Raw genomic sequence first — 13,462 nt, 5'->3', positions numbered from 1 at the left:
CAAGGATCCTGTTCCTAGGGAGTGGTAGCTTTCATATATTGTTCCAGTGAATAAGGGAGATAGGACTGATATGGTCAAAAACTACCGACCAGCTAGTTTAACAATAATAAATGGTAAATGTTTTGAGAAATGCCTGATGAGTACCTTTTCTGTAGTTTCATGATGCTAAACACACTCACCAACATAGATTTATGGAAGGTCACTCTACCCTTACCAACTTAACATATTTTTACAATCAAGTGTTATACATCCTTAGACACAAGGCTGGGGAGAACTGCATTGTATCTTAGCCTAACACGTGCCTTCCCTACACTGGAGAACAACTGTTATTATTGAAAATATGAAATTGCATAACATAAATGATTTTATAATTCAAACATGGCTATCCATACATGACAAAGGCTCGTTGTTCAGGGAACATAATTGGAAGTTACTATAGGATAAAATCTGACGTAACTCATGGTTCTGTTCTGGGGTCAATTATTTTCAATATAGTCTTTGGTGCTACCACACTGGACTGAAAATATTAGCTTAAGAAGTATGCATATGAGACTAAAACTGGAATTGTAGCAAGTACCAGATCATCTAATATTACTAATTTAAATGGTTGGTGCTGTGGTAGTGTTGTTGCCTCACAGCAAGACATTGTCCCGCCGCTTCTCAGCTAGAGTGAGTGTTCTGTGCGAGGCAATGATGAATGAGCATGCCTTCTGGAAAGGTTGTGCATCCGCTGGTAAACTCGGCAAAAAAAATCCCACACTAAACATTAGCGGACCAGAGTTCTGTTGTGGACCCCCTAGCCGGATGTTCTAAAAGACAACAACAACAACTTAGAAACCCTGAATGCATGGATGCATTCTGTTCGACTAGCTTTTAACATATAGAAGTCCAAGGTGATGAAATTAGGTAATGCGGATTCTGATACAGAAGAACATCTGAACAGCAGTGTACTTGAAGACGTTAGTGTTACTAAAGGTTTTGATATATGGTTTAATAATTTACAATACACAGAAAGGGCATCAGGAGCAGGAAAAAGGGCCTCACACAAGTAGGACTTATCACAAAAGGAAATACTGCCAGCCCAGCTGTCTGGAATTTTGTAAATGGTTATGTGTCATTTGTGAATGTTAACATGCTTCATGTAAGATGCTTGTGTTACAAATGTATTAGAACTGTATGTCATGTAAATATCAAACTAGGTTTGTACAAACGTGTGTTGAAAAGATGTTTTATAAAATACTGAGCTTAAAAATGGATCCACAGTGTGCCCTGCTAGAAGAGAACAGACATGTACATGCACTATTGTAACTTTTTAAATGTGTATATTTTAATAGTAGAAACTGGAACACAGGGGTAATTTAATTCCAGCAAAATGTCAGAAAAATAGCTGAAATAAAATTACTTTATGACAGCAAGAGACAGGGTGTCTATACTAGGGAGTTCTTTGTGTTGCCTGGAAGGAGAAATAATTACTAGGTTTGAGATGTGGAAGTGTTTTATTGTTTTATGATTTCAAACAGCTTCACAGATCTGAGGAAAAGCCATTGTCTATGTATTTTCACAGCTGAATCCTAGATATTGCTAGCTTTCAACAGTGGAGGTGTTACCTAGGATAGAGTCAGATGACAAGAAGTGATGTCATTCTGCAAGCTATCCCAGCAGTAATATTTGATATATTAATTTAAGAACTCTCTGAGAAAGACAGAGCATTTTGTAGCCTGTCTTGGACCTGACAAGAAGACCCATTCATCACACATTTGCCTTGTTGCTCTAATTAAGTAATTGTACCAGTCAGGAATATAGCAGAGCATAGTTTAGATGTTTTTCTTTATTTATTTGAGACTGTCCTGTTACATTCTTTTAAATATTTCCTGTGATTTTGAACTCTGATGTTACTGTACATATATATTTAATATTGTCTTGTTCTTTTAATATTTATTATTAAATATATCTAAACCTTTCATTGTGGCTGGTCTGTCTAGAGATATTTAAGTTTTGAGAGTACTTGCATATTTATTTGGTGACACTGTGTAGGCCACTCCTAACAACCTTGCTCTTGGTCAAACTACCATTTGTATTGATAGTAACATTATACAATAAGATTGGACACCCTTTGTTAAAGGCCTTAAAGTAGCTGATAAGGGGTTCTGGTGGCAGTGATAACTATCTTATAGTCTGGGTAGAAGGGAGCATAGCTAGTATACCTGTGCCAGCCTTTCCCCGGTGTATGTGTGTGTGTGTGTGTGTGTGTGTGTGTGTGTGTGTGTGTGTGTGTGTGTGTGTGTGTGTGTATAAAATAAATCTCCAAGAGTGTCTGTGTCAGCTGGCTGGGCAGGGACATGATGCACTGGTTAGACAGAGAGAGTATTGGAGGACGTGGCTTGGAACCCTGGATAAGGACTCAACTCTATAGCTGTGCCAATGGGGAGTCTTATTGGGGATCTGGAGAAGGAGGGAGAAACCAGCCCCGGACTGACTGTGGTCTCTGTGTACTCTTAAGGGAAATTGTACTTGTGGCAGAGAGCTGCATTTGGATATACCGTGTGTGTACCTGTCATTCTCCCAGTGTATGTCCCCCACTGGTGCCAGTGGTGAGGATTGAGGCTCCTTAATTACCGGTCCACTGATGGGGGATCACAGGGCTATTAATGACAAAGTTTGCTGATGACTGCAAGCTGGAGACAATCATCAAATCCTCCAGTGATGTAGATATCCTTCAGGAGGGTCTAGATCAGACAAATGATTGGTGCCAGAATCATGGCCTAATACTAAATATGAAAAAAATGCATTATCATACGCTTTAGGAAGTCAAATACCCCTGCAAATTCCAAAATCAGTAGCACACCCCTTAGAGTAGACTCAGAGTTGAGAGATCTATGTACACATATAGTTAGTAGCCTGAACTTTGACCACTATGTGTCCACAGTGGTGAGGAAATCCTTTTATGTGTCACAACTTATAAGTAAAGGTGTGGCATCCAGATCAAAGGAAATTATAGACCCGCTGTACTCAGCCCTCACTAAACCAATAACTGAGTACAGCGCACCATTTGACATGTATTGGCTAGGCACTTACAGCAACCTGAGTGACTTCAGAGGTTGTTCGCAAATCAAATACAGGGTGTAAACAACATGAACTACATGAATAGATTAGAAGCCCTATCCCTTTATTCTTGTCTCTTACCAACTATTAAGGGGTGACTTATGCCTGAACTACAAGGCACTCACAAATCCAGCCTTGTTGGTGCTGCTACACATCCACAAGTCAAACAGCACAAGTGACATCTGATCTAGGGATCTAAACTTAGTGATTCAAACAAAACATGCTAGACAGATAGATGCGTCTCTCAGAGATTGTTCCTTCTTTGGAACAGGCTTCCTATTCACATTAAGCAGAGCCCTTCCCTGGCCCTCTACAAATGCAGTTTGTATTAATGGATGGGGAGTCACAAATTCACATCTGGAGGTAATACCTATGTCCCTTAGGAACAGGGGGAATTTGTAAGATGCTCAATGCACAGGCACAAATCCATGCCATCCTCTTGACCCTAGGGGCTGTATATTGGGTAAAATTTGGTTATATTGGCTAGGCTTGTAAGGGCCCTTAAGCCTAGTAATCTCCTATGAACCTATGAGATAGTTTCATCCAGACAGTCTAAGACACTTACTGGGCTATTTATTAACCTATTATGTACATTGCCAATATATAACTCCAGCTTCTGTGGGTACACTAAAATGACATTCATCTAGTGGAGTAGCTATGGCAAAGGTTTTTTGGTGATAAAAACAACTTGCAGTCATCCTGACCATAATCTGAGTCTATAGCAGTTCAGTTTGTATAGTATAACTTATTAATATTTCAAATGGAAGTTATGCTTCACTTTTAAGTCTCTGTATAACACAACATTAAGAAAAGTCTCAGGTTTAGAACTGAATGCAAATTTAAGAAGTAACAGGCATATTACAATGTTTTTACACTATTCTTAGATTTAGAAACTCTAGAAAGAAGAAGGTTTTATATTAATTATCCCCGTTTTATAGATTAATCCCCCAGTACATATTAGGCATAAAGTTCAATAATCTTATTTAAAATGGAAGTAGATAAATGAGAAGGAATAAAGTGTTTCACAGACATACATTCTGAAATCTGTGATCTCTGCTGATCTATAATGGATCTGAACACTGGACCCCAACATCAGTGTTCCCAGCCTCTATTTTATTTGATAAGATAGCCCAGCTAGCTCAGTTGGTAGAGCATGAGACTCTTACTCTCAGGGTTGTGGGTTTGAGCCCCACGTTGGGCGGCTGTATTTTCTAAAACACATGATTTGGTGTAGTGGTATGTTGCTCTGACTGTTTTGCACAGTGTCCTGGGTTCAATACTTGACAATGAAATGTATGGTGGTAGCACAGAATTTTGTTTTTTAGATCTCTTCTGAAGGTGTTTTTCCCCCCTCTCCCTATTTCTCTGTGTCTTAAGTTGGTATAACTGGTTTTACATCCTGTGTGTTATCTGACCATCTCAAGGATTACTTGCATAAAATTAGACCCTCTTAGTAAAAAAGTCTGCATATCATTGCTGGAGCCTTCCTATGTCCTGACAGAGTGCTCTTCAAATTATCTGGAGATATACAGAGCTGGGCATGTTTTTCTGGCACTTCAGAGTTGTGTACTGGTAATTGTTCTTTGACTAATTTTATATCATTGCTGGCTGACTTCAGAGTTGTGCACTGTTATTTTTGCTTCACTGTATAGTTTTTCAGATCTCTGCTGAAGGTGTCCCCCCCCCCCCTTCACCCTATTTCTCTGTGTCTTAAGTTGGTATAGTTGGTTTTACATCCTGTGTGTTATCTGACTATCTCAAGGATTATTTGCATAAAATTAGACCCTCTTAGTAAAAAAGTCTGCATATCATTGCTGGAGCCTTCCTATGTCCTGACAGAGTGCTCTTCAAACTATCTGGAGATATACAGAGCTGAGTATATTTTTCTGGCACGTCAGAGTTGTGTACTGGTAATTGTTGTTTGACTAATTTTATATCATTGCTGGCTGACTTCAGAGTTGTGCACTGTTATTTTTGCTTCACTGTATAGTTTTTCAGATCTCTGCTGAAGGTGTCCCCCTCCCCATATTTCTCTGTGTCTTAAGTTGGTATAACCGGTTCTACATCCTGTGTGTTATCTGACCATCTCAAGGATTACTTGCATAAAATTAGACCCTCTTAGTAAAAAAGTCTGCATATCATTGCTGGAGCCTTCCTGTGTCCTGACACAGTGTTCTTCAAACTATCTAGAGATATACAGTGCTGAGTATATTTTTCTGGCACTTCAGAGTTGTGTACTGGTAATTGTTGTTTAACTAATTTTATATAATTGCTGGCTGACTTCAGAGTTGTGCACTGTTATTTTTGCTTCACTATATAGTTTTCAGATCTCTGCTGAAGGTTCCCCCTGTATTTCTCTGTGTCTTAAGTTGGTATAACTGGTTTTACATCCTGTGTGTTATCTGACCATCTCAAGGATTACTTGCATAAAATTACACCCTCTTAGTAAAAAAGTTTGCATATCATTGCTGGAGCCTTCCTGCCTCCTGACAGAGTGCTCTTCAAACTATCTGGAGATATACAGAGCTGAGTATATCTTTCTGGCACTTCAGAGTTGTGTACTGGTAATTGCTGTTTGATTATTTTTATATCATTGCTGGCTGGCTTCAGAGTTGTGCACTGTTATTTTTGCTTCACTGCATAGTTTTTCAGATCTCTGCTGAAGGTGTTTTTCCACCCTATCCCTATTTCTCTGTGTCTTAAGTTGGTATAACTGGTTTTACATCACGTGTGTTATCTGACCATCTCAAAGATTACTTGCATAAAATTAAACCCTCTTAGTAAAAAAGTCTGCATATCATTGCTGGAGCCTTCATATGTCCTGACAGTGCTCTTCAAATTATCTGGAGATATACATAGCTGAGTATATTTTTCTGGCACTTCAGAGTTGTGTACTGGTAATTGTTGTTTGACTAATTTTATACCATTGCTGGCTGACTTCAGAGTTGTGCACTTCTATTTTTGCTTCACTGTATAGTTTTTCAGATCTCTGCTGAAGGTTCCCCCCCTATTTCTCTGTGTCTTAAGTTGGTATAACTGGTTTTACATCCTGTGTGTTATCTGACCATCTCAATGATTACTTGCATAAAATTAGACCCTCTTAGCAAAAAAGTCTGCATATCATTGCTGGAGCCTTCCTGTGTCCTGACAGAGTGCACTTCAAACTATCTGGAGGTATACAGAGCTGAGTATATTTTTCTGGCAATTCAGAGTTGTGTACTGGTAATTGTTGTTTGACTAATTTTATATCATTGCTGGTTGACTTCAAAGTTGTGCACTGTTATTTTTATTTCACTGTACAGTTTTACAGATCTCTGCTGAAGGTGTTTTTCCCCCCTTTTCCTATTTCTCTGTGTCTTAAGTTGGTATAACTGGTTTTACATCCTGTGTGTTATTTGACCATCTCAAGGATTACTTGCATAAAATTAGACCCTCTTAGTAAAAAAGTCTGCATATCATTTCTGGAGCCTTCCTCTGTCCTGACAGAGTGCTCTTCAAACTACCTGGTGATATATAGAGCCGTGTATATTTTTCTGGCACTTCAGAGTTGTGTACTGGTAATTGTTGTTTGACTAATTTTATATCATTGCTGGCTGACTTCAGAGTTGTGCACTGTTATTTTTGCTTCACTGTATAGTTTTTCAGATCTCTGCTGAAGGTGTTCCCCCCCCCTATTTCTCTGTGTCTTAAGTTGGTATAACTGGTTTTACACCATGTGTGTTATCTGACCATCTCAAGGATTACTTGCATAAAATTAGACCCTCTTAGTAAAAAAGTCTGCATATCATTTCTGGAGCCTTCCTGTGTCCTGACAGAGTGCTCTTCAAACTATCTGGAGATATATAGAGCCATGTATATTTTTCTGGCACTTCAGAGTTGTGTACTGGTAATTGTTGTTTGACTAATTTTATATCATTGCTGGCTGACTTCAGAGTTGTGCACTGCTATTTTTGCTTCACTGTATAGTTTTTCAGATCTCTGCTGAAGGTGTTTTTCCCCCCTCCTCCTATTTCTCTGTGTCTTAAGTTGGTATAACTGGTTTTACATCCTGTGTGTTATCTGACCATCTCAAGAATTACTTGCATAAAATTAGACCCTCTTAGTAAAAAAGTCTGCATATCATTGCTGGATCCTTCCTGTGTCCTGACATAGTGCTCTTCACGCTATCTGGAGATTTACAGAGCTGAGTATATTTTTCTGGCACTTCAGAGTTGTGTAATGGTAATTGTTGTTTGACTAAGTTTATATCATTGCTGGCTGACTTCAGAGTTGTGCACTGTTATTTTTGCTTCACTGTATAGTTTTTCAGATCTCTGCTGAAGGTGTTCCCCCTATTTCTCTGTGTCTTAAGTTGGTATAACTGGTTTTACATCCTGTGTGTTATCTGACCATCTCAAGGATTAATTGCATAAAATTAGACCCACTTAGTAAAAAAGTCTGCATATCATTGCTGGAGTCTTCCTGTGTCCTGACAGAGTGCTCTTCAAACTATCTGGAGATATACAGAGCTGAGTATATTTTTCTGGCACTTCAGAGTTGTGTACTGGTAATTGTTGTTTGACTAATTTTATATCATTTCTGGCTGACTTCAGAGTTGTGCACTGTTATTTTTGCTTCACTGTACAGTTTTTCAGATCTCAGCTGAAGGTGTTGGTTTTCCCTACCCACCTTCCCTATTCCTGTGTTGTTGTTTAAATTTGGAGTCTTTTGCAGTTGCCCGCCCCCACTGTAGATTCAATCTTGGACACTCCCCCCAGTCCCATTTCTTTGCCTCATTCTACCTAACAGACTCCTTCTGCATTTGTTTTTAGTAATTTTTAATTTAATTGCATTTTTTAAACTGTTTGGTCTAACATTGCTACATACTCAAGTGTGCTAGCTTGCACTGCATTTGAATTGTTTTGACTGCTTTTTTAGCTACTTTTATATATATATATATATATATATATATATATATATATATATATATATATATAAACTTTCCTGTAACTAGTGTAGCCCAGATTCAGATTTGCTGTATCCAGGACTGTATGTAAGCTTCTGAGCTCCCCCAAGCTTTCTTTGTTGGATGGAAGCATTCTAGCTTATCAGTGGGAGTGGTAAGCATTAGGTAAACTATCTACCACACAAGGAGTGGTTCCGGCCCAGAAATTGTAATTATTGGCCGTTTGGGAAGTTTTTCCATCTCTCTCAACTTTCTGATTTAAAAGCCCACATTTGCACTTGTTTCCCCCTTTTCTATAACTAGTTTAGTCCAGATACAGATTCTTAGTTTTAGCACCTTAATTTGCTTATTCATGATTAGCACTTGTTCAGGACTTGTAAGGACTAAATAACCTACTAATTACTACAGCACTCAATCTTCCTCATTACCTAGAGGAAAACAGTTTTGGTACTTACTTTCCTCACTTGCTTAGACAAAAACAGCTTTTGTACTCACTTATCTAGAGGAAAATAGTTTTTTTATTCAGGCATGTCCAAGGGTCAGCTCCCAGTGTTCTCTCATGTCTATCTGATGAATCTGGGCATCTTGGGGCAATGTAGAAATTGCCTCATGTACACAGACAACCCTCTCCTCCTACCACCCAACACTACAACCTGTGAGAGATGCACTTATCTAGCCAAACTGGAGGTAAAGCTCTCTCCAATCAAGACTGAACTTGACAGTCAAGAGGAGAAGGTAAACATTTGCACCACACCACACTCATCACATAGTCTCACTAAATCTACACCACCAAAATTCACACATAGAAACACAAAAACATTCACGGAGGTTCTCAATAATAATCTGCTCGAGCAACAGAGACCTCCAAAGCAGAAATTCAGGCAACCTCCACTCCCCAACACAACCCAAATGACACATAGCCTGCAGACTCAGTGTGCCACTCAGCCACAGCCAATAAGGCAAAACAACATACCCAACACACTAGTCATAGGTGACTCTATAGTCAGGCACACTGATGTCCCACTCACTAGGCTAAACAAGGAGAAGGTTACTGTCAGCTGCCTGTCGGGTGCCAGGATCAGGCACATAACCCACGCACTCAGGTCACTCCACAACAAGTACAACTATGACTCTGTCATTGTCCATGTTGGTGTGAACGACCTGAGATGTACCTCCCTGGACTACATGAAAAGAGACATGGAACAGCTCTCTGATCTTGTAGCCCAGGCAGGTATGACCCTAGCCCTGAGTAGCATTCTGCCATCACCTAGAATGATGCCGCAGTGCAAGGACAAAATGATTGACTTCAACAATTGGCTAAGCTTCTGGTGCCATTCTAAAGGGATCCAGTATCTGTCTGCCTGGGATGACATGGTCGATAGACCACGATGCTTTGCCAGAGATGGCCTGCACCTGTCACGCCTGAGATTCCGGATACTGGCTAAGGTTCTTGCCGCCCCTATAGTGCCTTTTTTAGGCAAGGTTCAAATGACAAATTCACCACCGTAACAGGAAGATGCAAGCAAAAACTGAGGGTGATGCTACTCAATGCTAGAAGTCTAAATCTTAAAATGCACTCACTCGAGGCACTCCTTAAAATGGAGAACATCGATATCTGTGCAGTGACTGAGACCTGGTTCAAGGCTTCAGAGAGCACCCCTGCACTACCAGGCTATAACTCATACCACACTTTTTGGCCATGTAACCTGAACCGGAACACCAAAGGTGGAGATGTGTCCATATTCATTAAGGATATCCACACCTCCAGGCTAGTTGCTCAGCATAATGCAGCTGAGGTTATCCAAGTGCAACTAACTCTGGGCAAAACTGCAATCCAAATTGTAGCTTGCTACAGATCACCCACCATTCCTCAGGATTCCCACTCCTCTTTTCTTGATGTACTGGAAAATATTAGGGTTCAACCAAACACCCTAATAATTGGCGATTTCAACTACCCCACCATTAACTGGGAAAACTACTCATGTATCAACCCCTTCGCTCAACGCTTTCTGGAATTCATAAATTCCAATGCCCTGGATCAACTTATCCACATCCCCACCAGGGGCAACAATATCCTAGATCTAGTCATTACCAACATGAGTGACAGGTGTTCCACACCTGAAGTCAACGCCTCATTGGTCCGATCCGACCATAAGCTAATTAGCCTAGATATCCACATCCTGCCGCCACCCCCCCATTAAGGAAACCTTGGTAAAAATTTTCTCCAAAGCCAACTTCATGCTTGTTAAGACAGACGTGGTGAACTTCATGATGCCCATGCAGATGGACAATACAGTTACGACTACTGAATCCTACACAATTGCACTTTATAAGCACTTACATGAGTGCATGGATCGTGCTATCCCAAACAGAACCAAGACACTATCCTCCAAAAAACGGAAGCCAATCTGGTGGTCCCCTGTAATAAACAGACTGTACAACAGAAGGAAGAAACTGCTGCAAAAGAGAGTAAAATCCCACGAGTGGAGGAGCTCCCTGGTCAGCCTCAGTAAGAAGCTGTGATCCCTGATAAAATCCTCCAAAGCTAGTTACAAAAACAAAATCACCACTGATTCTAAAGACAACCACAAAGCATTCTATAGCTATGTCAAGAATCTCAATGGCAACACTCAGATCTGCTCTGAGTTACAGCATAATGGCACTAAATATACAGACCCAACTGATATTGCCAACATTCTGGCAGATAGGTTCATTTCTAAGTTTACTCCCCTCTCACCCCCTAAAGAGCCCATCTCTATACCGGAAGAATGTAAACTTCCTGTAATCACAGCTGCACAGGTAAAAACCACACTCTCCAAAGCCAAGAACACAGCATCCATGGGACCAGACAATATCCCAGGCTGCATTCTACATGAACTACAGAATGAACTGGCACCCCACCTAAGTACCATGTTCAGTCATAGCCTCATCTCAGGCTTTGTGCCCCCTGAATGGTGCACAGCGACGGTTATCCCACTCCACAAGGGAGGAGCCACCACAGACCCCAGGAACTACCGCCCCATTAGCCTGATGAGCCTGATCTGCAAGGCCATGGAACGTATCATCATGGAACTTATAAACAAAGACATTGGTAATCTCCAAACTTTGGACACCACCCAGTTCGGGTTTGTAAAAGGCAGATCATGTCTCCTAGACCAGATAGACTTCTTTGAAGCAGTCACCAAAGCTGTAGACAAGGGTAAGGTGGTTCACACAGCCTATCTAGATCTTGCCAAGGCTTTCAACACCATCCCCCACGCTGGAATTATAGATAAACTCACTAAACTAGGTATAAATCCCTATGTCACAAGATGGGTTGCCAACTGGCTCACTGACAGAACCCACACTGTGGAAGTAGCAGGCTCTTAATCTGACTTCAGACCAGTGACAAGTGGAGTACCACAGGTTCAGTCCTGGGTCCTCTCCTCTTTGGTATCTACTTGTCTAAAGTACAGGCTAACACAGAAGGTCTTTGGCTAATGAAGTTCGCAGATGACTGCAAGCTAGGAGCCATAATCGAAACTCCTTATGATGTGGACATCCTGCAAAAGGGCCTCACTGAGACAGATGCCTGGTGTCAAAGCCATGGCCTCAAGCTCAATGCCGAAAAGTGCATTGTCATTCCCTTTGGTAAAAACTCTGTACCCATGAACTACAACCTAGGCGGTAGTATACTTAACACCGAAAGTGTGATAAGAGACCTTGGGACACAGGTGGACAGTAGTCTCTCCTTTGATAATCACATCGCCATAGTAGTCCGGAAATCCTTCTACATGGCACACCTCATCACAAAAGGTTTCTCATCCAGAAAAAAAGAGGTAATTGTTTCCCTCTACTTATCACTCATTAAACCCATTATGGAGTACAACGCCCCTTTTGGTATGTACCTCACAAGACATCTACAACAACTGGAAAGGCCGCAGAAATACCTCACAAAGAGGATTACCTGCCTCAAACAGATGCCCTACGCAGACTGTCTCAAAAAACTCCAGCTTTACTCTGTCGCATATCTGCCTAACATACAAAGCTATGTCAAACCAAGAGCTGTTGGACATGTTCCACTTAAAGAAATCCCAATCCCTCCGAGCTACATGCTCTAGGGACCTAAACCTTGTCACCACAATAAACAGAACATGCCAGAGGGATATATTCCTGTCCCAGAGACTTCCCATACTCTGGAATAAACTACCTATCTATATCAAACAAAGCTCCTTATTAGCACTCTTCAAGAAAAATCTTGATGATTGGATGGGAGATAGGAAATTCACCTCGGGGATCACCTCTGTGGCTCTGCTCGACAGTGGCACAGGAAAATAATTTTCTTGGGTGGCAAAAGCTAGGGCACCTTTTTGCCTGGGCTTGTATAGGCCCCAGGGCCGATAGCCTAGTACCTACCTATGAACCTATGATATGTCCAATACTATACATTGCCTTATTTCTTTTAGACATTATATCTTATTTTTATAATTTTTCATTTGTTTTCCTTTTCATTTTGGCACTACTCTGGGTTAGTGATTTACATTCTCTGCCTCACAGTTCCAGGGTCCAGCAGTCAATTATGAACTTTAGTCACCATCTTTGTGGTAGGAGACATGCGTGAATGGGTGTACAGGTTGTGCGCCAGGGCTGGTAAAAATCAACTCACAGTCACCATCTTTGTGGAGTTTACATATTCTCCTTGAGTCTGTGTGACCTTTATCTGGGTACTCATTTTCCCACCTTTCAAAAATATGCTGCTTTATTGGCTACTTCAAATTCCCACCCCCTAAAATTCATATATATAAACTCTATAATTAGAGGACCTCAGAGAAAAGAGAAACATCTAAAATAGTTAATCACTGACATCAGTGTAATAGAAAGATCACCAACATTAACTTTCTGTGAAGAAAAGCAAGCGGTCAGTCACATCTCATCCAGCTGTTGTCAATGAGTTTCAGTCTTGTCCACTTGTTTGTCTACCCATAGAGAGGCCATATTTTTCATTTGGCATTCATCTTGTGGAGTAAGTCACTGAAGAAAATTTGAATAAAATAAAGTTAAAAACTTTAATGTATATAGCAGCTCTCTGCAGAATATAATCTGTTTGTTTTAGCTTTCCTCTCAACTAACTCACTTTCTAAAATCCAGCTCAGGCTCAACAAATTATTATGGAATCTAATCAAATATTCTTAAAACCTGTGGGAGGAATTAGAAATTTTGAAACTAGGCATTTTACTCAACTCATTATTTTTAATATAAGTAATTTAGTGGGAGGCAAAATCATTACTGATCAAATTTCCTATATCTTAAATAATTTATTTTAGATGATTTTTCTGCCAATTATTTTGTATCAGCTTCCAATATTTGTTGCCAGTACAAGTTGCAATAAGGATGTTTACCAATTATAAATATTGATTGGTCCTCCCTTTGTATGAT

The 13,462-nt window shown here is 40.3% G+C and overlaps 1 protein-coding gene and 1 non-coding gene across 3 annotated transcripts in view; both read left to right on the top strand.

Moving 5' to 3' along the window:
• Positions 1-13,462, top strand: part of TMEM154 (transmembrane protein 154) — a 479,239-nt gene that overhangs the window by 414,186 nt on the left and 51,591 nt on the right. The window lies entirely within an intron of this gene.
• Positions 4,231-4,303, top strand: TRNAK-CUU. Its single transcript has one exon. It is a non-coding gene; the product is annotated as a tRNA-Lys (tRNA).

The sequence above is a fragment of the Protopterus annectens genome, chromosome 2.part1 (genome assembly GCF_019279795.1).
Source record: "Protopterus annectens isolate FY-2018-M chromosome 2.part1, PAN1.0, whole genome shotgun sequence".
NCBI lineage: Eukaryota > Metazoa > Chordata > Ceratodontiformes > Protopteridae > Protopterus > Protopterus annectens.
This window is presented reverse-complemented; position numbering and strand designations above follow the sequence as displayed.